Source organism: Bos javanicus, chromosome 9, assembly GCF_032452875.1.
Source record: "Bos javanicus breed banteng chromosome 9, ARS-OSU_banteng_1.0, whole genome shotgun sequence".
In the NCBI taxonomy this organism is placed as follows: Eukaryota; Metazoa; Chordata; class Mammalia; order Artiodactyla; family Bovidae; genus Bos; species Bos javanicus.
This window is the reverse complement of record NC_083876.1, coordinates 60,608,962-60,633,999: the sequence shown is the minus strand read 5'-3', so window position 1 is coordinate 60,633,999 and position 25,038 is coordinate 60,608,962. Positions and strand designations below refer to the sequence as shown.

At 45.3% G+C, this 25,038-nt stretch overlaps 1 protein-coding gene across 4 annotated transcripts in view; it reads left to right on the top strand.

The window, feature by feature from the left end:
- Positions 1 to 25,038, top strand: part of ANKRD6 (ankyrin repeat domain 6) — a 182,501-nt gene that overhangs the window by 69,917 nt on the left and 87,546 nt on the right. The window contains exon 1 of one of the 4 annotated variants that reach the window (XM_061427823.1): positions 7,123 to 9,547. The exons of 1 other annotated variant lie outside the window; for it this stretch is intronic. The gene's annotated coding sequence lies outside the window, so the exon portion shown is untranslated. Of the gene's footprint in view, positions 1 to 7,122; positions 9,548 to 25,038 lie in introns of those variants that run through there. 2 more of the 4 variants (XM_061427819.1, XM_061427826.1) reach the window with 2 other exon arrangements.

The window sequence follows — 25,038 nt, the reverse complement described above, 5'->3', positions numbered from 1 at the left end:
TGCAGCTAGAATCTGAAGTCATCTGCAGGAGCTCTCTTGCCGAGGTTAGGGACCAGACTATAACTACCATGCCTGTTGGGCCTCCCTGGTGACTCAGTGGTAAAGAATCTTCCTGCCAGTGCAGGAGACGTGCATTTGATCCCTGGGTCGGGAAGATCCCCTGGAGAAGGAAATGGCACCCCACTCCAGTATTCCCGCCTGGGAAATCCCATGGACAGAGGAGCCTGGTGGGCTATAGTCATTGGGGTTGCAAAGAGTCAGACACGACTGAGCGATTAAAGAACAACAATAATGGCGCCTGCCCAGCTGTTTGCATTAAATGAACATTGGTTGGTCTGATGCTTTTTAGCTGCTGGGGCTCTTAAGGCAGGACTGGAAGGAGGACAGGGAAAGGGGGTCCCACTGCCTCTAAGTCATGCTCTCTGCCTGCTTAGCAAGCAGTGTGGACAGGCCCAGGGTAGAGGAGAAGACAGAAAGTCAGTAGACTCACATCGGTGCAAGTGTTCATCTTAAGCCTGCTGCATCTCTAACAGCCCTGTGGAATTGTGGAAGCAGGGTTCTGGGTGCCCTGCATGGAATGTGGACTCCTGAGTCAGATGGAACCTGAATTTGGCCCCTAGCACTGCTCATCGCTACCTCTGCGGACAGGGACAAGCTAACCAGTCCCTTAGAGTGGTCATCTATTTGTTCAATTCAAAACAGTTCTTGCCCTTGTGGAGCTAGAGGAGGGTGAAACATGGTAAACAAATAATGCTAGGTGCTAAGGCTGCAGTCTTAAATAAGGTTGTCAGAGAAGGCATCACCGATAAGGTAACATTTGTGCCAACCCCTGTAGGGGTCGAGTGGGAGGGCCATGTACATTCTGTGTAGAGGGACAGCCATGCAGAGGTCCTATGGCAGGGGTACCTGGTGTTTTGAAAGAGTAGCAGCGAGGCCAGTGTGGCTGGAGTAGAATGAGCCAGGGGACTAATGGTTGTGATCAGAGAGGAAAGAGGAGGCCTTTGATACTGGAGGGCTCTGTAGACATGGTGCAGACCTGGGCTTCTGGGCCATATGGGAAGCCATGTTCGGGGATAGGGGTAGGGGGCTTGAACATGTAGGAGAGTAACACAATCTGGCCTAAGGTCTCCTTAGCTTGGCAGTTGTGATGAGCGATAGTCGGGGGGAGGGGAAGGGCTCGAACAGGAAGACCAGGCAAGAGGCTGTGCAGCCCACAGGTGAGACAGGATGGAGGCCTGGACCAGGATGTGGTAGGGGAATGAGGGGAAGTGGTCAGATTGTGGGTGTACTGAGTAATATCTGCCTGATGGAGCGGTTGTAGGGTTAAATGAGGTGCATACAGCTGCTGCTGGCATGCAGTGGGTCCTTGGTAAAGGCCAGCTGCTACTGTTGCTTGTTGTCTTGCTGGGCAGTCCTGACACACACACAGCAGTCAGGTCAGAGACTTGTCCATCTGGTCAGCTGTAGCAGTTGCTGGGACTGGCACTCACAATTGCTGGCTTTAGACCAAATAGAATGCCCCCTGCCTTTCCCTGCAGATCTAAATCACTGAAACCAGGGGAAGCACTCGATTAAACCACACAGGAAAGAATGCTGCTCTCATACCTGACGTGGTGTGAGCTTTGACGGTGAAGCTCCTGGTTTCCGCATCGTGTGTGTTCACAGGCAGTGTGATGGTTGATCGGCATGTCATGTCTACTTGAGTTTGGCCTTTTCGTTGGGTTTTCCCGGGCATCCTCCACCTCCTGCAGGCAGTGGGCCTGACCCTCCTCCAGGACTCTGGTTCTCAGGTTGCCCTTCACCCGAGCGCCTAACGTGCTGTTTCAGCACTTGTCACCCATCCTGAAGTTGAAAGACTGAGCTTTGGAAAGTAAACGGAAGAGGGATAACTGCCTTCCCATTTTTTAATCATGGCAAAAGATACAGGATTTCCGTTATGAATAAGTAAGCATTTAGTGCAGGAAATGGAAACCACTCTCAGGACTTCACTCAGGAAGAGATGGGAATTAAGTGGTCACAGACTTACTGGAAGGGGCAGAGCCCGGAGGAGCCCTAGGCTGCACCCAGAGTGATTCCCAAAAGTTTGAATAATGGGCCGACCAGCGGACTCCCAGCTCAGAAGATGTTAACTGGGACTGTGGGTTCAGGAACCCACTCCCGGCCTGGGTTTCAGGGAGCAGGCAGCCCGAATGGGGAAGGGCTGGCCATCACCACAGAGAATGGTTCTGGAATGCGGCTGCAGAAAACCTCCCATCTCCCCACCTTGCTTGCCAGCCACTGCTGTACAGGGCAGGCCTCTACTTGGCTTCCTATTTTGCGCAGGTGCCTCCAGTTGGATCGCAGCCCAAACTCTAACTGCAGGTGTGGGGTCTGCAAAGTGTAGTTTTTGTTTTCTGCCCTCCAGCCAGGAGGAGGATGAGGTGAGGTCAAACACGCCGCCTCCCCGTCTCCGGTGACATCCCGCTTGCCTGCAGTGGGTATGGTGGGGCCCCTCCTTCCGGTTCTGTTAGGTTGGCCCGTGTTGAGAAGATACCACCCGCAGCATAAAACTCTACATTAAACACCAAATCCAACTGTCAATATTTTCCCAGCTTATCTTTGGTACAGTGCTGTGTACTTTATAATGGAGGAGCTCATATAATCAGTTACACTGTGGTGACCCTCTGATGTCTGTAAAATAAACAAAGTAGACCTGACAATCAGATTTTGGTTTATTTAAATTTGGAGAAAGTATGGAGCCTGAATTTGTTTATCACAAAATGCTTTTATGGTTCATGTCATTGCTTAAAAAGACTAGGCTAGTCACACCGTTTATCTAAAATGACGTGATCAACATTTGGTATGAACAGCACTTTTAGCAGACTGTTTTCATTATAAAAATATGCAGGAGTGAGTGTCCGGTCCAAGTAAAGGTTAACAAAAACACGAACTGACATCGACACTGCTCTGACCAGTCTGAGTGCTCTGGAGCCCTGAAATAGCCATTTCTTGCAGCTTTGTGTCGAGTCTGTTTTGTAAAAGTTAATCAAATTTCTCTAACCATTACCTGACAAAGTGGCAGAGAATTAAGCTGGCCTATTAGTTTGGGAGCTAAATCAGCCAGAATGAACATAAACCAGAGCCCAGATAGGATCGATGGCTGCTGGTGACCTCATCTGAAGGACAGGTTACTTTTGCTATAATAGTAAGTCCGAGCAGTCATGGGGCTTCCTCAGCAGTAAAGAATCCGCCTGCAATGCAGGAGATGCAGGAGACATGGGTTCGATCTCTGGGTTGGGAAGATCCCCCTGGAGTAGGGCATGGCAACCCTCTCCAGTATTCTTGCCAGAAAAATCTCGCGGACAGAGGAGCCTGGCGGGGCACAGTCCGTGCGCTCGCAAAAGAGTCAGACATGACTGAAGTGACTGAGCATGCATGCATCAGTTATGGGGTTCCTGAAGAGTGCCCTGGATGATACAACAGAAATTGGCAGATCAATGTCTCTCTGAAAATTGGAGGTTGGGGTAAAAAAAATCAGTAAAGTGCCACATATATATCTAATACTACTTTATGTACTAAATAGTTAGTTAAGTGTATAGGGGACTTCCCTGGTGGCCCAGTGGTTAAGACTCTGCTTCCAGTGCAGGGGAGCGGGTTCAGTCCCTTGCTGTGAAAGTGGGATCCCACATGCCACGAGGTCAAAAAGTAAAACAAAGTCAATAATAGTAAAAATATAAAATTAATAACATTTTAAAGATATCCGTTTCCAAAGTACACTGTATTCCTTGGTAACCCTTTTAAATCATTCTCTTCTGTCGTTCGGGAAACATTACTGCAGTTGTGTCATGGACTGATCAGCCGCCGTTTTTTTCCTGTGCAGCCTGCACTTTCCCCTCCAACATTTGATTATGAAAATTGTCCTGTGTACAACAAAGCTGAAAGAATTTTACAATGAACATCTGTATAGCCACCACCTAAATTCCACCATCAATATTTTATTAAAATTGCTTTATTCCCTACAGTTATAGATGCTTTACCATCTATAGTCAGGTAGTTATTGCTGCATAGCAAATTACTGCAAACTAAGGGCTCTTTTTGGCCAGTCCCCATGGCTTGTGGGAGAAGGCAATGGCACCCCACTCTAGGACTCTTGCCTGGAAAATCCCATGGACAGAGGAGCCTGGAAGGCTGTAGTCCATGGGGTCGCTGAGGGTCGGACATGACTGAGTGACTTCGCTTTGACTTTTCACTTTCATGCATTGGAGAAGGAAATGGCAACCCACTCCAGTGTTCTTGCCTGGAGAATCCCAGGGCCAGGGGAGCCTGGTGGGCTGCCATCTATGGGGTCGCACAGAGTCGGACACGACTGAAGCGACTTAGCAGCAGCAGCGTGGCTTGTGGGATTTAGTTCCCTGACCAGGGATTGAACCTATGCACCCTGAAGTGGAAGCACAGTCTTAACCACTGGATCACCAGAGAATTCCTGGAACTTATTTAAAACAATAAGCACTTAATATCTCACTTGGTCCTTATGAGTCAGAAATTGGGGAATGGCTTCTCTGAGTTGTTCTGGCTTGAGGTTCCCTGAGAAGCTGCAGTCTGGACATTGGCCAGGGGTTACAGTCATCTGCAACGTGACTGGTGCTCGACAGCTCACTTCCAAGAGGGCTCACTCACATAGCTGATGGCTTGAACCTTCAAAGATGGCACAAGGCAGTTTCAAATGGGTGCTGTTCAGACTGGTGGTTGCCAAGGGGCAGGGGATTAGGGGAGGGATCAAGTGAGAGATGGGGATTAGCAGACGTAAGCTTTTATATAGAGAATGGGTAAACAATAAGGTCCTACTGTATAGCACAAGGAACTATATTCAATATCCTGTAATAAACCCTAGTGGAAAAGAATATAAAAAGAATATATATATGTATGTATAATTGAATTACTTTGCTATCCAGCAGTAATTAATACAACATTGTAAATCAACTATGCTTCAATTAAAAAAAAACAATTATATGTAACAATCACAACTATATAACCTAATATAAAAAGTTACAATCGCAGGGAATTCCCTGATGGTCCAATGGTTAGGACTCCACACTTTCACTGCTGAAGATGCAAGTTCAATCCCTGGTCAGGGAACTAAGATCCCACAAGCCACACAGTGCAGCAAAAAAAAAAAAAAAAAAGTTATAGACACAAATGTACACCTAAGCTTGTCATTAAAAATGTGAAAACATTTTATATGGAAGTTTTATGCAAATTAAATATTTAGTATCTTTCCTTATTTTAAAGAATGGGTGCTGTTGACAGTAAGTAACTCAGAAATGATGGAGTGGGGCTGGAGGATTCAGGGAAAGCTTTGCCCTAAAGGTGAGACTTGCCTGATGTGGCATTCCAGCCAGGGCTGATGCTAACACCAGTGCAGAGCGAGAACTTCAGGTGGAGTGGGAAGCAGAACGAGACTCTGCTCCCAGACAGCGGAGCAGGAAGGGTTCCGAGGACTGGATTGCATCGGGGAAGGCAGCTTTAATGGCTCCTAACAGGAGGGGCCTCAGCTCCCCAGACTGAGATCTTTAGACGTGGTCATTAATGTTTGAAATATAGCAGCATCCCAAAACTACTTTTCCTAGGTACACAGACATTTTAATTCACACACTCAGTGTATTCCTTTGAGGTTGAAATATTGTAGATGGTTCTCTGCTCTTTAAAGCTTCTTTCTATTGAAAGTTTTTTTCCCCCCTCGAAGCACATCTTTCTAAATTTTTTAAAAAATTATTTCTTTGGCTGTGCTACTTCTTAGCTGCAGCATGGGATTGAGTTCCTTGACCAGGGATGGAACCTGGGCCCCCTGCATTGGGAGCACAGAGTCGTAACCACTGGACCACCAGGGAAGTCCCCCCTAATTTTTAAATGTGTATCCCTATTCCTGACCCCAGAACAGGGCCAGACTGGATAACAGGGAAGGATTCTCTGGGAATGCTTGGCTCCCTTAAACCAGGAGGATGATAGCTACTGCTCCTCTATCGCAGGTGAAGCCCCCACCCAGGACACTGGTGGGGAGGCAAAGACGAGGGGGGTGCCTCCTGAGTGCTGTGGGGAGTGGTTTGTGGAGGGTTTTGGGGCCCTCACCCAGAGGTGGAAGGAGAGCTCATCCTGCCCTGGGGGAGGTCAGCTGCCCTCTGAGTGACTGCCAACCCCCCTCTGCTTTCCTGGGAGGTGAGCCTCTTTCTTGAACATGCACCCAGGACCTGCCCCTCTCCTGGCAGCTTCCTGGTGGTCGGTGGGCGCAGTGGGAGCTCTTCCAGAGCAGTTGGAGTGGAGATATTGGCCTTCCTGAACCATGTAGAGAACATATCAGTGTCCTCTTGATTCAAATGGGAGGATCCTCCTTTATGGTTAAAGAATAAAGAGTACAGACAATGAAAAATACCTTATCAGATCAAGTCAGTGACCCATGAATCAAAGAATTCCAAGTCTTTAGTGCTGGAGAATGTTGACAATCACCCTGTACTGTACAGCCCCTCTTGTAAAGATAAGAAAGAAACCTGGAAGCCAAGGAATGGGAAAGCTGATTTGAAGCCTAGCCAAGTAGGTCCTGGGGCTCCTGGTTCTCCGCTCATAAAGGCCAGTGTTCATTTTGTACCCACTTTTGTGTGTGGCTTCTGTGCTGGTACTTCACACACTGTGTATTCATGAAGTATATTACCCCCAAAATAAAAGCATTGCCTTAAGAATTATTTTCCCAAAATAATAGTTACAAGTTGTGTAGTGTTTATGTAGTGCTTATGTGTAGTACTTACTTGCCAGGTTCTAAATTCCTTCCAGATAGGAATTCTTATTTAATCTTCTAACCATGCTGCTGCTGCTGCTAAGTCGCTTCAGTCATGTCTGACTGTGCAACCCCAAAGACGGCAGCCCACCAGGCTCCCCTTCCCTGGGATTCTCCAGGCAAGAACACTGGAGTGGGTTGCCATTTCCTTCTCCAATGCATGAAAGTGAAAAGTGAAAGTGAAGTCGCTCAGTCGTGTCCAACTCTTCGCAACTCTATGGACTGCAGCCTTCCAGGCTCCTCTGTCCATGGGATTTTCCAGGCAAGAGGACTGGAGTTGGGTGCCATTGCCTTCTCTGCTTCTAACCATCCTAGGAGGTAAATATGATTGTTGTTGCTGTTGTTGAGTCAGTAAGTTGTGTCCAACTCTTGCGACCCCATGAACTGTAGCCCGCCAGGCTCCTCTGTCCATGGGATTTCCCAGGCAAGAATACTGGAATGGGTTTTCATTTCCTTCTCTAGGGAACTGAGGAATCGAACCCACGTCTCCTGCATTGCCAGCTGATTCTCTACCACTGAGCCACCAGGGAAGCTGGTAAATACGGTTACTATCCCCATTTTCTGGATGAGAAAACTGAGGCACGAAGAGATCACGGTGACCTCTCCAAGATGAGGTGGCTATACAACCCATGCTGTTAACCCCACGTGGCCCCGATTCCCTATGCAAACATCAGTGCTGTTCACTGAATCTTCAAAGCTTTCTGTCTTACAGGCATGTGATAGGCTTGAGCGTCTCACCTCCTTGTGTCTTTGGGGCCATGTGACTGCTTGTGGCCACTGAGTTGTGAAAAGTATGTTGTGTCACTTCTGAGCTAGATCGTGTTATCACTATTGTATGATCCTCCAGATCTGTTTTTCTCTATGCCCTGGGGACTGATGGTTTCTCTGTGAGCCTGGGCAAGTCAGAGAGGAAACAGAGCCCCAGCCAACCCTGAGTGGACAGAGCTGGGGTGTGAAAGAAACTGAGATGCGGGGGCTGTTTGTCACTGAGTCCATCCTGACTGATGTAATCTCTGATGTGCCTAGTATTTCAAGGAGTACCTTAGTAATAGGCTTTCCTGGTGGCTCAGACAGTAAAGAATCTGCCTGCAATGTGGGAGACCTGGGTTCCACCCCTGGGTTGGAAAGATCACCTGGAGAAGGGCATGGCAACCCATTCTAGTATTCTTGCCTGGAGAATTCTCCAACCAAACAGAAATGATTCTTTGGATCATTTGATACTTTGTGTGTGGGTCACTGACTTTCTTAGAACGTTGGAGAAGAGGTTGGGCAAATGAACTCAAGCTGTGAGAATAAGAAAATGTGGTACCACTTCTCATTTTCCTGAAAGTCCTTCAGCTTCCCCCTGTCTAATCGGTTGCATAGCCCACCTGTCCAGTCTGTTGCGTAGCCACGTAAACATCAGGCAGTTACCTGCACAGATGCGTGAAGAGTGTGCTGTGTATGTTTGGCTGCAAATCTATCAGCATTACAACAAATAGCGAAGACTCAAAAAAATATCACAGCAGTTATCACAGCTATGAAAGATGAGACAGGTAGGGGTCCAAGGTCATATGAGAATGATCTTCTGTTGACAGTTCACTGATTCCTGGATTATTAGTGGTTTTTCTGAGCCACATGGGACCAGCTAAGAAGTATTGCCTTGGGATAATCCCTCGCAGTTTGGTGGTTAGGACTCAGTGCTTGAGAGCCTGGGTTCAATCCCTGGTTGGAGAACTAAGATACCACACGCCTCGAGGTGCAGCCAAAAAGTATTCCTCTAGACTTCAAATCCTAGGCTGCAGAGTGGAAGGGGTGAGCAAACCCAGCTCTTCTTGTTTCATGTGAATGAGACTGGGGCATGTTTTTAAAAGGTGGCCAGTTATATTAGCTTTGATTATGATAGTGTTGCTGTTTGTTTTGACCTAGGAGAGAACAGTAGGTATGTAGCTACAAGAAAAATTTGCAAAAAATAAGAGTTTGTCCTCCCACATTCTCTTCTTTAAGATGCGATTTCTTAAGTATCACAGTTACAGCATGCTGAGAAATACAGAGATTTTATTTAACGTTGCTCTGGTTTTCAGAACTTCATTTCTGAAAAAGTAAAGTATTCAAATTCAGTGTTTTTGGTGGGGGGCTGCATCGTGCAGCATGAGGGATCTTAGTTCCCTGACTAGGAATGAAACCGAGGCCCTTGGCAGTGAGAGCACAGCGTCCTAGCCACTGGACTGCCGTCGAATCCCCAGATTGAGTACTTTTTGAGCATCTACTATGTGCTTAGATGGGGCTCTAGTGGTCCTTGCCACCCTGGGGCTCACAATCCATCCCAGGAGACAGAAGTTAAACAAGTAATGACAAGTCTCCTCAGCGTCACAAAGAGAAACCCACAGCGGATTTCCCTGGACCTGCGGGTCAGGGAGGGTCTCCCTGGGAAAGTGACACCCAGAATCAGGCTTCAGAGATGAGTGACGATTAAACCAACGAAGGAGGGAGGGAGAGTTCCAGATGAGGGACGCGCCTGTTGCCAAGGCAGGACTTGAGAGTGTGGCAAGCCCCAAGAGGTGAGGCTGGGGTCAAGGGGCCAGTGCCTCCTGTTAAGAGTTGTAAGTTGATTCCTAAGGGCAGCCACCATGCTGTGAAAGGCCTTAAGAATAGAAATGACAGAATCAGATTTCTTGTTTTTAAAAGAGCACTCCGGCCTCAGTGAGAAGCAACCAGAGAAGGTGAAACAAGCCTGGTTGACAGGCTCTGGTACCAATCCAGGTGAGTGGCAAGAGACGGCGGGGGCCTGGGCCTGGGTAGTTGCTGTGGGGCTGGAGAGAATTGGATGGATCAAATCTAGGTACCTTTGTAAAAATAATGTGTTTTTTCCCTCATTACTTAAATATTTTTCTGATTACTTTTTGGCTGTGCTGGTTCTTCTTTGGTGTGTGGCCTTTTCTCTGGGTGAGGTCAGTGGGAGCTCCTCTGTAGTTGTGCACAGGCTTCTCGTGTGGTGGCCTCTCTTATTGCAGAGCAGGGGCTCTAGGGTGCTCAGGCTGAGTAGTTGAGTCTCCTGGGCTCTAGAGCACAGGCTCAGTAGTTGCGGTGCATGGGCTTGGTTGCTTCTCGGCATGAGGGATCTTCCCAGACCTGGGCTTTGAACCCGTGTCTCCTGCATTGACAGATTCTTTACCACTGAGCCACTGGAGAAGGAAGCCCTTAAATGTTTTTCTTACAAAAAGTCTTAAGAAAATGTATAAGCACAAAAAAGAAAATCACCTAATCCCATCTCCCAAGGAGCAGCGTTATTTCTTCAGTATAAACCCTTCCAACCTCTCTTCCAGGCATTTACAATACACATTAATTGTAAAAGCAAAATTTGTATATTAGGTATACATTGTTTTATAACCTATACTTAAAAAAAAAACAATGTAGTTATTTTTTAGGCATGCCCCCCTACTTGTGGAGTCTTAGTTCCCAGACCAGGGATTGAACTCAGGCCCTTGGCAGTGAGAGCACAGAGTTCTAACCACCGGACCTCCAGGGAATGCCCTAATCTATACTTTTAAAGTTCTTTGGACTGTGTTGGCAGTCGAAATGCCTTGGTGTGAGTTTGTACATTTCTCCAGAAAGAATCCTCTATCGGTGTATATAGATAAACTGAGTGCCTTTTTTTTTTCCCTTTTGAGCCTGGTATATAGTCCTTGTTTTGTTCAGTCGCTCAGTCATGTCTGACTGTTTGCGACCCCATGGACTGTAGCACGTCGGTGTTCCCTGTACTTCACTATCTCCCGGAGTTTGCTCAGACTCATATTCATCAAGTCGGTGATGCCATCCAAATGTCATCTTCTGTCACCCGCTTCTCCTCCTGCCCTCAGTCTTTCCCAGCATCAGGGTCTTTTCCAGTGAGTCAGCTTTTCATAGCAGGTGGCCAAAGTATTGGCGCTTGAGCTTCAACATTAGTGCTTCCAGTGAATATTCAGGGTTGATTTCCTTGGTCCTGAATCTTGTTAATTCCTGGCCTGAAAGAATCTGTACGCAACCATGGGAGAAGGGTCCCTGGGAGATGCTTTGTAGAAGCTGCAGTTCCCGGAACTCTGGTGTAGGGCAGGCAGCCACCATTCAGGTTTTCCCTAGGCTGTCGCTGGGGCAAGGGAGGTGCTGATGGCACTCAGCTGCATCTCTGAATGGTCAGAGGGAAACGGCGTCAGATACTGAGAACGAGCTGCCAAACAGCTTCCTGCAGAGTGAGCTGAGGCCAGCACCTCTGCTGAAGGGGAAAGTAAGAAATGAAATACTGAAAATAGCACAGTGTTATCTATCAAATCTGTCTCAATTAAAAAGAGAAATGAGATAATTTGGGGGTGTCTCCTTGAAGCAGTATGTGAGATGACCCTTCTTAATAGGTCATTAAATAAGCTGATATCCTTCCAAATCAGGAATTGTTTGTCATCCCTGTTCGGTTTGTCACTTTTACTTTGTCAGATACGTTTTTTGTCTCTGCCAAATCTGTAGAAGGAATTCTAGCTTCCTGGGTCAGCAGTATCCACCAGTGGTCTGGGAGATTTTTATAGGGCAGCCCCTGAAGATTGAGGGACTAACGTCTCTTGGTTCTAGGAGGATTTCTCCCTCCTTCTCTTCCAGGAGAGATTAGGAGGGAGAGTCTCATGACCTTGAGCTGCACTTATTTAGACTGCACCCTCCTGGTCTCAGTATCTGGCCCCAGCACTGCATAAGGAGGAAGGGGGTCACTTCTGGTGCCCCAAAGCCTGGTCCTGACCCTCCTGAGATGCAGCCTTCAGCACATCAGGGGGATCAAAGATGCAGGGATTGCTCCAGGTCACCAGAATCCCTAGGCAGCGAAGCTGGGATGACCTTCTGTGTCCAGGGTCTATCTTGGTCATATGGAGATGGCGGGTTTCCCCTTGAGAGCTGGAGCAGCCTCTTCAGCCTGTTGTTTTATTCTCCCACAATTAACCATGGTAATCTGTGCCCGGGCGCTGGAGGGTAGGCCTCAGGAGAGGATGATATTTAAGGAGCTGCAGCATCTTGGGCAGTCAGTCTTGCATTGGACAAGATTAACATCTTCCTTCCTTTTTGAAGCAAAATAGATAACGTGTAAGAAATGGACAGGAGTTTGAGCAAACTCTGGGAGATAGTGGACAGGGAAACCTGGCGTACGCGTGGGGTTGCAAAGAGTGGGACATGAACTTAGCGACTGAACAACAAATTATAAGAAATGATGAAATTCACATGTGGTGGTGATTATCACATTACCGAAAAGAGTTTTTTAACTTTTAGGTACACATGTGTCCCAGGTGACCTCTGTTTCTCTTTCCACACTCCCTGGGAATTCAGGCAGGAGGGAACGTGGTGGCAGCTTTGAGAGGCAGTTTGGTTTTTTGCATTCGTGAGCGGGTGTCTTCGTGGGATCAGCTGGGGAGGGTTGGCTCTTGGTAAATATAAAGAGGGAATTTGCCTTCAAAGATTGTCCTTCAGAGGATCTAAGGAGATGTTTCAAGAATGCTTTTTCTTTATTTTTTATTGAAATATAGTTGATTTACAGTGTTGTGTTAATTTCTGCTGTATGGCAAAGTGACTCAGTTACACACCGAGTCTCATATATATACATATGAGTGAAGTCGTTCAGTCGTGTCTGACTCTTTGCGACCCCATGGACTATAGCCCACTAGATTCCTCTGTCCATGGGATTTTCCAGGAAGGAATACTGGAGTAGGTTGCCATTTCCTTCTCCAGGAGATCTTCCTGACCCAAGGATTGAGCCTGGGTCTCCTGCATTGTAGGCAGACGCTTTACTGTCTGAACCACCAGGCAAGTCCTTATATATATATGTTCTTTTTTATATTCTTATCCTGGGTGGTTTCTCCCAGGATAATATTGAACACAGTTCCCTGGGCTATATAGTAGGACCTTGTTGTTTAAAGAAAGTTTTTTAAAAAATTATTTTATTTTTAAATTGGAGGATAATTGCTTTACAATATTTTGTTAGTTTCTGCCATATATCAACATGAATCAGCCGTAAGTATACATATGTCCCCTCCCTTATGATCCTCCCTCCCACCTTCCACCCCATCCCACCCTCTAGTTTGTCACAGAGCACTGGATTTGAGTTCCCTGCATCATACAGCAAATTTCCGCTGGCTATCTAATTTTACATATGGTTTTGTGCATGTTTCAGTGACAGCCTCTCAATCAGTCCCACCTTCTCTTCCCTCCCCTGTGTCCACAAGTCTCTTCTCTGTCTCTGCATCTCCATTACTGCCCTGCCAATAGGTTCATCAGCACCATCTTTCTAGATTCCATATATATGTGTTAGTATATGATATTTATCTTTCTCTTTCTGACTTACTTCACTCTGTGTAGTAGGCTCTAGGTCCAGCCATCTCATGAGAACTGAGTCAAATGCATTCCTTTTTGTGGCTGAGTAATATTCCATTGTGTATATGTACCATAGCTTCTTGATCAATTCCTCTGTTGATGGACATATAGGTTGCTTCCATGTCCTGGCTATTGTAAATAGTGCTGCTATGTATGTTGGGGTACCTGTGTCTTTTTCAACTACGGTTTTCTCAGGGTATATACTCAGTAGTGGGATTGCTGGGTCATAGGATAGTTTTATTCCCCTTTTTTTTTTTTTAAGGACTCTCCATATGTTCTCCATAGTGGTTGTGTCAGTTTGCATTCCCACCAACAGTGCAAGAACATTCCCTTTTCTCCACACCCTCTCTCTGCATTCTTTGTTTATAGATTTTTTTGTTGATGGCCATTCTGACCAGTATGAGGTGATATCTCCTTGTTTTGATTTGCATTTCTCTAATAATAAGTGATTTTGAACATCTTTTCATGTGCTTATTAGTCATCTGTGTGTCTTCTTTGGAGAAGTGTCTGTTTAGGTCTTCTCCTCTTTGATTATGTCGTTTGTTTTTCTGGTATTGAGCTGAATGAGCTGCTTGTATATTTTGGTGATTAATCCTTTGTCAGTAGTTTCATTTGCTGGAAGACTTTTTTTCTATTACTGGACCAACTTATGGTTGGAGGACTTCAGGGTCTTTCAGGGTATGGACTTACCACTTCCCACTTGGTGCTAGTGGTAAAGAATCTGCCTGCCACTGCAGGAGACGTAAGAGATACAGGCTTGATCCCTGTGTTGGGAAGATCCCCTGGAGGAGGGCTTGGCAATCCACTCCAGGATTCTTGCCTATAAAATTCCATGGACAGAGGTGCCTGGTGAGCTACAGACCATAGGATTGTAGAGAGTTGGACGTGACTGAGCGACTGAACACACATACACACACACATACTTAGGTATTTCATAAAAAGTGACAAAGGCAAGCACTGAACTTTTCAAAAGAGCTGAGACGTAGTGCTCTATGGCCACAAGGGGACTGTTCTTTTTTTATATTTATCATCCTGATAACTCATTCCTATCCTGCCCAGAGAAGAGTTTCCACTCCTTTCTGGATCTAGAATTCTCCCTTTTTACCGTAAGAGAAGCTGTGGAAAGTTTGATGTCACAGGGTCTGTGATATGCCAAAGTTGCCAGATCCACACCTCTCTCTGCGCAGGTTTCTCAGTGGCTGGAGCAGCTAGTATCATTTATTCATTCGACAACCACTTAGGACACTACCGTGTTTGGTGCTGAGCTTGTTGAAATAAATACATGAAAGTCACTACTCTTGAGGAGTTTACTGCGTGAATCAGTCTCTTGGGCTGGGTTGGTGTCTAATGTCAGATACTGGTTCTAATGCTACATGCTCTTACCTCTAGTGTCTGATAATGGTGCAGTCTGTTCGGCTATACAACACGTTTCTGTAATGAAATGAGCTCATATGCAATTTAAAAGAGAATAACATCAGTTCATATGCTTCTCACCCTATGGAAGAAGAGCCAGAGTAGCAGGTTAGAATTATAACCTTTATAATTCTCCAACCAGCAGGAAAGGGAAATGCCTTCAGCTGAACTTCTCATCCGTAGGAAGGAGCTCTTTCTGCTCTGCTTTAAGAAAATTAAAAATGGGTCCCTGTGCCCAGAGCTCCATTCCTAGAGACGTGGACCCCTAGCCTTGAGGGCTCCCAGCTGGCAGCAGGCTGTACGTCCTGCTATCTGGTCTGGCCTGGAAAACTAGCATCTCCATCCTGTCGGGTCTTTTTGTACCTTTAATATTTTCTGCAGTCACCTCTTGCTGCCACAGGCTGCTGGTTTGCTTCTGAGGTGCTAATTGTGTGTGTGTATGTGTGCATGCACACATGTGTGTGAGTGGTCTTGTTACCATTGATATTTTTAAAATTTAAGTATAGTTTACAGTGTTGTATTAGTCTCTGGTATACAGCAAAGTGATTCAGATATATATATATATATATGTGTGTGTGTTTGTGTGTGTGTGTATTCTCTTTCAGATTACTTTCCATTGTAGGTTATTACAAGATATTGAATACAGTTCCCTGTGCTATACAGTAGGTCCTTATTGTTTATCTATTTTATATACAGGAGTGTGTATCTGCTAATGCCAAACTCCTGATTGGTTACCGTAGGTTTTGTTAGTATATGTGCTGCTGAAGCAAGCCTGGTTACCATTGGTTTTGAATGATCTTTGAGTGGTCCGATCCATCCTGTGTTTCCCCAGTGCCCTGGTGCTGACTTCTGGAAGGCCTAGAGGGGTAAACATTCTTACACTGAAGTGGGGGTTCTGAGCCTCCTGTTCCCTCTGCTCAGCCTGGCCCAGCACCCTTCCATCTGTGAACCCTCAAGGAATAGAGCCCTGGAAGTCCTGTGCCTGGCTCTGTAGTGTGGCCGCAGCTGGAGACAGGGACTGGGGGGGGCCTGACCAGTTCTCAGTGTTTGAAGTCGGCAGGGGATTTTACAGTCCGTTTACCGTTTCCTGAATTGGGCACAGAGTGAGGCATGTAAACTATCTTAATACTGTTTGGAATCCCTTTTTGTGTGACCTGATTCTGAGGTGACCTTAAGTGAGTAATAAAACCCTTCAGTGGCAGCAGGGAGTTAAGGAGCCTAGTTCCTACTCAAAGAGACAGAGCATCAGTGGTCCTCACTTGGCACAGTGCCCAGACTGCATCAGGCCTTCCACTTACAGCATTCCAGCTTGGGGCCAGGCCAGCCCAGCAGGAAGGGCCCAGGTTGGAGTAATAAATAAAGGATGCAGGAAACTCGGTCAGGAGGACTTGCTTTGAAAATGTTCCCAAGATACATGTATAACCTGATGCTGAAAGTCAGACCTTATGCTGGGTGGAGAGGTTCCACCAGCAGCCGCACGAAGCTCTCCTGGTCCCTTCACTCCTCATGCTGTGCAATGGAAGACCATTTAGAAAGCAGAAAGGGTGCTTTGAGGAGCAAATCTATTTGTTCATCTTCTGCATTGGAACGTTAGGGGTTAAAAAGATGGTTGAGATTATTTGCCCCACACAGATCTAAAAATGCTGTCATGGGCATTCATAGGAAGCTTTGTTAACCTCAGTCAGTTTTAGGAGTCGTAAGCACGGGAGGCCTAATCTCTGTTGCTCTGTGACCCAGAGAGCTTGTCTGTGGAGACAAGAGGTGGCTCAGTGTGCCTGTGGCCATGCACCCCCTTGCCCCGACCAGTGGATGGAGAGGTGTGCTCCTGTCTGGGAATTCAGCCAACACTGTGATCTGTTCTTTCTCTTGGCTTCTGTTTTCACAGTTATGTCACTGTTAGATAGAGGAATCAATAGAATGGAAGACATGGGCAAATAAATATGTTCCAACTAGAAGAAGCAGTGAATCCATTGTACTAGCAAGTACTTTCCTTGAAGGAGAACCATAGGATGCTTTATCTCACTTTTCTAAGAGAAAAGACATTATTACCCAATCACATGGATGAAGACTGGTTGATATTTCTCAGATCCTTCTATTTCAGCATCTCCGAATCCTTATCCCAGTCCAAGCCTCTGCATCTGTGATGCTGCAGCAACTGTAGTCCCGTTGATAACCCTGGGCCCTACCGTTGCCCCATCCCTCTGCTCTTCATGCCGCACCATGCAGACCATTTCAATATTGCTGATTTGGCCGCGGGACTTCCTCTTAAATGCCTTCTCAGGGCTCACCATCGCCCCATACACCTTCCTTGCCTTTTCTTCCCGTCACTGGATCACTGGACCTTTGAGTGGCCTCCACCCGCAACACAACGTCATCCCTCCTTATTCCCTGTATTAGTCAGGTTCTCCAGAGAGACAGACCAATGGGATGTGTGTGTGTTAAGAGATTTATTATAAGGATTTTGCTGTTGTGATTATGGAGGCTCGCAAATTCAAAATTTGTAGACTGGGCCAGCAGGCTGGAGACCCAAGAGAGCTGATGTTTCAATTCCAGTCTGAAAGCAATCTGCTGGAGGATTCTCTTTTTGTTCTAGCCAGACCTTCAACTAGATGAAGTCCACCCACATTATGGAGGGGAATCTACTATACTCAAATCCCCTGACTAAATGCTAATCTCATCCCCAATCAGCCTTACAGAAACATCCTGAGTGTTTGACTAAATATCTGCGCACCCTGTGGTGCAGCAAGTTGACACATAAAATTCACTATCACACTTCTCTCTGCTTTTTGTCATCTGTCCACAGCTTATCTAATGTGCTACACTAATTCTAGACTCAGGGGCTTTGTGCAAGCTGCTTATTCCACCTGGAGTGCATCTGGAATTCCACTTCCTTAAGGGGGCCTTCCCTGATCTCCCAGGCTAGGTTCATTCCCTCAGCTATATATTGCTAGAGTACACTAAGTTTCCCTTTAATATCACACTTAGAATCACTTGCTCAGTGCCAACCTTTCCCACTAGACTTTAAGTTCCATGGAGGCAGGAAGCATTTCTGATTTGCTGTTACATGCCTTTTCAAAGGTCATCCAATGAATGAATGAATTAAAGTACTAATAGTTTACACTGTATTAAGCGTTTACAAGTTATGAGACTCTAACATACCCACATGCAACCCTGTGAAGTACATATGATTATCTTTACTTTTACAGAGGCCCATGGAATTTAGGGACTTGCCCAAAGTCATGTCACTAGTCATATAGAATCTGGGCTTCAAATAGAATAATAATAAATGTACTTGCTAGTGCTTACAGCACTTAATAAGGGTCAGGTAATGTGCTATGTATTTGACAACTTGGAGAAGGCAATGGCACCCCACTCCAGTACTCTTGCCTGCAAAATCCCATGGATGGAGGAGCCTGGCAGGCTGCAGTCCATGGGGTCTCGAAGAGTCAGACACGACTGAGCAACTTCACTCTCACTTTCCACTTTCCTGCATTGGAGAAGGAAATGGCAACACACTCCAGTGTTCTTGCTTGGAGAATCCCAGGGACAGCGGAGCCTGGTGGGCTGCCATCCCTGGGGTCCCACAGAGTCAGACACGACTGAAGCGACTTAGCAGCAGCAGCAGCAGCCCGATGTGGTAAGGAGCCCATACATGCTCCACAGTGTTCCCTCCTCTTGGATTCACTCTCGAGGACCTGCTTCCATATATCCTAGGAACCCAGAATCTGGAATTTGTGGGGAGGCTGGTCCCTCTTAACCCTAGAGTCTTCTCTAGATCATCTTCAGTTGTCTTTTCCTCTGCCCCAGTAAACAGGGGCAAGTTAGCAAGTCTGCTGGCCAAGCTGACATCCAGTTGAGGAACAGTTCTGCTCTGCCCTTCTTGAAGGTATTTCTAGTCTGTCCAAGAACCCCCTCGCCAGCAACCACCGTGAATGCATGTGGGTGGAGAAAAGCTTCTCTTCATGATCACCATACTCTCCCCAAAGCAGCTCTCTCCCTGTCTGCCACTTCTGTACACCTAGTGGGATTGTGGGGTAAGCCAGATACTCTGAGTGACCTGGGCAAGGTGAGTCTAGGGATGTCACATAGTACCTGGTGCCAATAAGTAGTAAGGTTTGGTTTTCTGAAATCCAATATATATTAACGCATGTATTTTTTGAGTCTGTGTGTCTCCTCAAGATGACTTGAAAATACATTTACACCCCCAGGATATGGGGGGATTGTTAGCTAGATGTCTATTTCGTTATGTTAAATTACAGACTGATGTCCTAGGAGTCTGAATCCCTTGGAGGATGGGGCAGGTCTTTTTTTTTTTCCTGTGTCAAGTTGCAGTATTAATAATGCAACCACGTATGGCTCGGCTATAGAAGAGTTTAATTTTCAAAGACAATTAGATACTTTTATGGCTGACTTGAAGCATTTGTCCCCAACCACTGAATTGGTATCGTGTTGCCTCCCTAACGGGTTCTTGCTGACAGTCAAAGGAGAGATAAGTCGGGGGAGGTACAAAGCTTTTCAACTAATTTATGACCCTCTTAGGTGTCAAGCCTGTAATTACTCTGTGACTGTTGCCTTTGCCGAAAGGAAAAAACAGTTCATTGAAAACCTGTTTTATGGAGAAGTCATTTTCTGAACTTGAAAGATTTGTCCCTCCAGAGCAGTGAGTGAGGAGGAATGAAGATTTTGGCCTAATCTTTTTCCTAACCAGTGAGTTTGTAAAGCACTTTTTGATGAATAGGAATTTGTTTAACAGAATCTTTAGATCCTTTTTTTTTGATCATACCAAGTGACAGGCAAGATCTTAGTTCCCCCACCAGGGATCGAACCTATGCCCCCTGCAGTGGAAGCATGGAGTCTTAACCACTGGACTGCCAGGTTAGTCCCTTATTTTTACATTCTTGACTAGACATATCACAGACAACTCATTCATTCATTCATTCAGCAAATATCTGTAAGTGTTACTGTGCTCAGCGACTGTGGCAGGCTTGGGGATAAAGTGATGAACATGGGAGAGACCCGGAGGATGGGAGAAGCCCCAGCCCTCTTGGAGCTCCCATGGGATGGGGGTGACTGGAGACAGACAATATGCAAGTAAGTAAATTAATGAAAATGATCTTGCATGGTGTTGACTGTTGTAGAAAATAGAACTCGGTCATGTGATACAGTGTGTGCACTTGGGGGAGGGGGTAGCTAGTCCATTCTGAATCACCCAAAACATTGTAGACTTAGGGACCTGCTGCCTGAGGAAGGTTCGTCATTCCCGTCCCTGCTATCAGCATGATTGCAAAGTGGGGCTGCCTACCTGGCAGGTGGAAAAGGATACCTTTGTGAGAGCCTGGCAGACTTTTAGTGGGACTCTCTTTGGATTCCTCTTTCAGCTAAATAGAGCACAGAGCTTCTTTAGGGAAAAGAGAAGAAGGTATTGCAAGTTTTAAACAAGAGTAAGGTTCCCCAATCGCTGCCTCAATCAAGTTCATTAAAACTGAATGTATATTTAAAACTTCCTTATGATTAACTGTGTTATAATGTAAGTAGTAATACTTGAATGTCTCCACTATGTTGAAAGGCATCTTGATTTAGGAGAAAGGGAGTCATGTACCCTCTAAACCTTTGGCTTTCATTAAGTGTAAGTAGTAAATCTCAAATGCCTGTGGTATAAATAAGGTAACATTTCTAAGAATTAGCCACTCTAGGAAATAAATATTTGGCTTGAAAAGCTCTACTACTGTATACTGTTTGCATGTTTCCCCAGCTGCTGTGTTTTGATAGCTGGGGCAATAAGATTAAAACAGACACGAGTTAAAAACACACACATACACACATGGAAAGATCAGTGCGAAGATCTGAGTTTGTGCTTTTGGTTTCACTGATAAATACAGAACGTGATGTGCATATGGTGTCTGGCTGCATTCCTCCCCTGTGCCAGGTCCTAGCGTACCCAGGACCCTTCAGCAGGATGCTGTACAGAGAACCCCTGGCAGTAGTGACCAGTATGATTTAGGACCTTGTTCTGTGTGGAGAGCAAATTTAAGTAAAAAAATGCATGTATTCTGAAGGAATGCCATATATTTGGCCTAATGTGAAAAGATGATGCCTTCTTTTTTAAAATATTTATCTATTTATTTGGCTGCATTGGGTCTTAGTGGCAGGATTCTTCATTGTGGCACTCAGGCTCAGCTGCTCTGCAGCATGGGGGAGATTACTTCCCCGACCAGGGATCGAACCTGAGTCCCCTGCATTGCAAGGTGGATTCTTAACCACTGGACCACCAGGAAAGTCTCAGTGGATACCATCATGAAGCTAGTTAGGCAGCACCCAGCAGTTGAGAACAGTTGCCCTAGAATTTGGCAAGCAGGTCACATCCTGACCCGACCTCTGGCTAGCTGTGCAATCTGGTTAAGTGGCCTGACCTCTTTTTGGTTTATTTCCTCACCTATGGAAGGTGGGTATTCACAGGGCCAACCCCCGTGCTGTCCAGAGGTCTTAAGTGAAGACCTTATCATGATGCGTGGTCCAGGGTTAAAAGGTTCGGCACTGTTACCTCTCTTATCATTCCTACCATCATATTTACTGGATTCCACCTGGTATCCAGATGGGGCTGCTTTTGCCCTTTGGTGTTTGCTCCGCTGCTGTGTCTCTGTAAAGCAGCTTAAAAGCTACATCTCCAGAAATGGAGGTGTTCCTTGGAGGAGGGTTATGTACTGCTGTGAACTTGGCCTCTAAGTGATTCTGCTCCCAAGTCTCAGAGCAGTAGAATGCACTCTTGGTGAAATGCTGCCCGACAGTCCTCTCTGTGGCCCTGATGTGCAGAGAAAGACACGTCTGGGAATTTTTAAAGGAATGTTGCTGATCCAGTAGGAGTTGTTGCAAAGGCTAACTAGAATGTATGTGCATTTATATACACACACACACACACACACACACACACACACATAATTGTATTGTAGGGCTTCCCTGTGGCTCAAACAGTAAAGAATCTGCCTGCAGTACAGAAGACCTGGATTCAATACCTGGGTTGGGAAGATCCCATGGAGGAAGAAATGGTTACCCACTCCAATGCTCTTGCCTGGAGAATCCCATGGACAGAGGCGCCTGGTGGGCTACGGTCCTTGGGGTCACAAAGAGTTAGACATGACTGAACAACTAACACTTCCACTTTCATAACTGTATTATATTTATAAAGTTAAAAAATATATTTTAGTATATATATATATATATATTTAATGGCATCAGAATTGATTAAGTAAAATTAATGACCTTATGTTATGTAGGGAGAACCTTGGAAAGTAAGCCAGTAGGCCGGTGAGCTTTCTCTGTTTTTCTCTAGTCCATACTGCAAAGCTGGGTAAGATGGGCACGTTTTTTCCGTTTGTTCCATCTGAAAATGTGTGTGATGGATGCAAAGAGATATTTGTTCATTGCCACATTATTTGTGACAAAAATAAAAAAAGAATTGTAAACAGCCTAAATGATTATCAATAAAGGAAAGTCTAAATAAACTAGTATTCCACAGAATCCTATTACAGCAGTTTTTAAAAAAAAAAAAATCAAGTTGCAAAGAATTAATATAATAATTATTAAAATGCACACACACACAGCTGTATACTATTGAGAGAATATGTGTTTGTGCTTGTGTGTTTGTGTGTGTATACATGCCCACAGAAATAATTTGAAAGGGATGACATCAAACTGGGAATATAGTTTCCTACAGGAAGGAAATTGGGATGAAGAGAAGGTGAAATTCAAGGGGAATTTTTCTTTCACTGTCATATTTGAATTTTAATGTACAATGAGAAATTACATATGTATTACTTGTATGGTTAAATTTAAAATAATTTCTAAAATAGATGTGAGGACAACTATCTTAGTTCAGGCTGCTATAATGAAAACCATAGACTGAGTGGCTTAAGTAGCAAACATTTCTTTCTCACAGTTCTGGAGGCCAGGAGGTCCAAGGTCAAAATGCTGGGTGATTCTGGTTTTGGCAAGGACTCTCTTCCTAGCTTGTGGACAGCCACCCCTTTGCTGTATCCTCAGATGGCAGGGAGAGAGGGGACTCTGGTCTCCTCTTCTTAGAAGAGTACTAATCCCATTATGGGGCCCCACCCTCATGACCTCATCTAAACCTAACTACCTCCCTAAGCAGCTTCCCAATTCCATCCCACTGGGGATTAGGCTTCAATACACGAATTTGGGGAGATACAAGTACAGTGAATAACACCAATCTGCAAAGCTTTTGAAAGCTCCATTGCAGAATGTAAAGCCAGGTACTTGTGAAGATACCACTTTGTATTCTCACTCCAGGACCCTGGTATTTTTCAGATATAACAGCCAGTGATATTTCTTCAACCAAAATTCATGTTCCATTTAGATTCTAAGTGTTAGGATGACTAAACAAAATGAACAGTGTACCCATAGTTAGACTTTGGTCTGCAAAGGACTGCTTTTCTAGTGGTCTTTTGTCATAGACAAATGGCTCTCACTAACTACATAAAGAGTATCTACTTTTTGCAAAGCACTGTGAAGGCAAATAAGGGAAGAATAAGAGTAGAATATTACTCCTTAGCTGTAGAATTTTTCTGTGTCACTGTTTGGATGAACAGTGACACCTGAAATTATTTAAGATAATCAGTATAAGTAATTCAGTGTTAAATCACTTCGCAACATATTCTTCTTAAGGCAGAAATTAGCTGAAGGTACTCCTAATTATAGCCCGTTAATTTCAATTTCAGAAACTGGTGTCATTTTTTTTTTCCCCCTTTCTATTTGTCTAACAAAGTTCTATTTCCAGTCATTAAGAAGAAGGTAACTCTGTGGGAAGAGTAGGGATTTCATTTGCCCAAATGAGTAACTTTTAACTACTCAATTTCAAGTTGCCAAATGTCTATTTGTTCTTGGGTTTTTGTGGTATTTTATATTCAGCTTGCCTGATGTTGGGCAGAATTTAGGTCACTAAATACCATGGAAATGCAAGGAATGTCAGACATGACAAAAAGCTGTTGTAGTTCCTTAATGTGCATGCTTGCTAAGTTGCTCAGTCGTGTCCAACTCTTTGCGACCTCATGGACTTCAGCCAGGCTCCTCTGTCCCTGGGATTCTGCAGGCAAGAATACTGGAGTGGGTTGCCATGCCTTCCTCAGGGGATCTTCCCACCCAAGGATCAAACCTTCATTTCTTGCATCTCCTGCACTGACAGGCAGATTCTTATACCATACCACCACCTGGGAAGCCCATAAATGTTCCTTCATACCGTCTTCTAAGGCAAATATTCTACTTTTTATTTCACCTTTTTAGACTGCCAACTATTATGTCAGGGACAGAGTACTATTTTGTTTTACAGATGTAAGAAAAATAGCATCTGTAGATCTTCCTGTTCTAGAGATGGTGTCCTGAGTCTTCCTAGGGAGCCATTGTGAGGGTTCTGTTAGTGTCTAAGTTTATCTCTATGTACTTTACAGCTGGAGGCTGGGGAAATACCCACAGATGCTTGTGTGGACCTGCTCGACTCCCTGTGAAACAGATGTGGTCACAACTCCATTTGTCACTGGGACTCTGTAAGCCTCCACTCCAACTGGAGAACTACCGTTTAGGTCCCACAGGTTCAGGGTCAACTCAGACCCAGTACAACACAAAAGATTTGGCATCCACTTTGCCCAGTGCCAAAGATCCTTGTAAGCAGTTACAGATCTTTGTAGCAGGACCGGTGAATTCTTTATCATATGAACTCTCTGGCCGGTTCCTCTCCAAGGAGACCTAGCCTCTTCTCTTCCAGTGGCCTGTGAACCTGTGGATTATAGCAGCTGATGTCAGTCTTCTGTTCTCCAGCTCACTCTCTCTCAGTTTTTAATTTTGATGTCATTTGTTTTTGTTTACTTTTTCTTTTTAAATTTTATTTATTTGTCTGTGCCAGATCATGGTTGTGGCATGTAGGATCTTTAGTGGGATCCAGTTCTCTGCTCGGGGATTGAACCTAGGCCCCCTGCATTGGGAGCATGGTGTCTTAGCTACTGGGCCACCAGGGAAGTCCCTCCAGCTCACTGTTGATTTTTTTTTATACAAGTCAAATAACGCCCCTAGTCAGTCCACCCATCTTGCCTGCAGCTGATCTGTCATGGCCACAGGTTCCTAATGATCAAAGCACTCCGTTTGTTACTCTGGCCTTGCTTTGGATTATGGTGTTTACATTCATCTAGCCTCTGATGCTTAGTTGTCACCACTTGGCCTCTGGTCTTTTGGAATCCTGTCATCCTCCAAAAGAGCCCAATACCAGGGAGCATCTCCCATGTCCACTCCAGCCAATGGAGACCAGAACCATTGGACATCTCACCAGTGCTCTTACCCTTTAGAGAAGGGAGCAACCTCTTGGTTTTTCTAGAATCATGGTCAGCTGTGTGTGCTGTGTGCTAAGTCACTTTCAGATCAGATCAGATCAGATCAGTCGCTCAGTTATGTCCGACTCT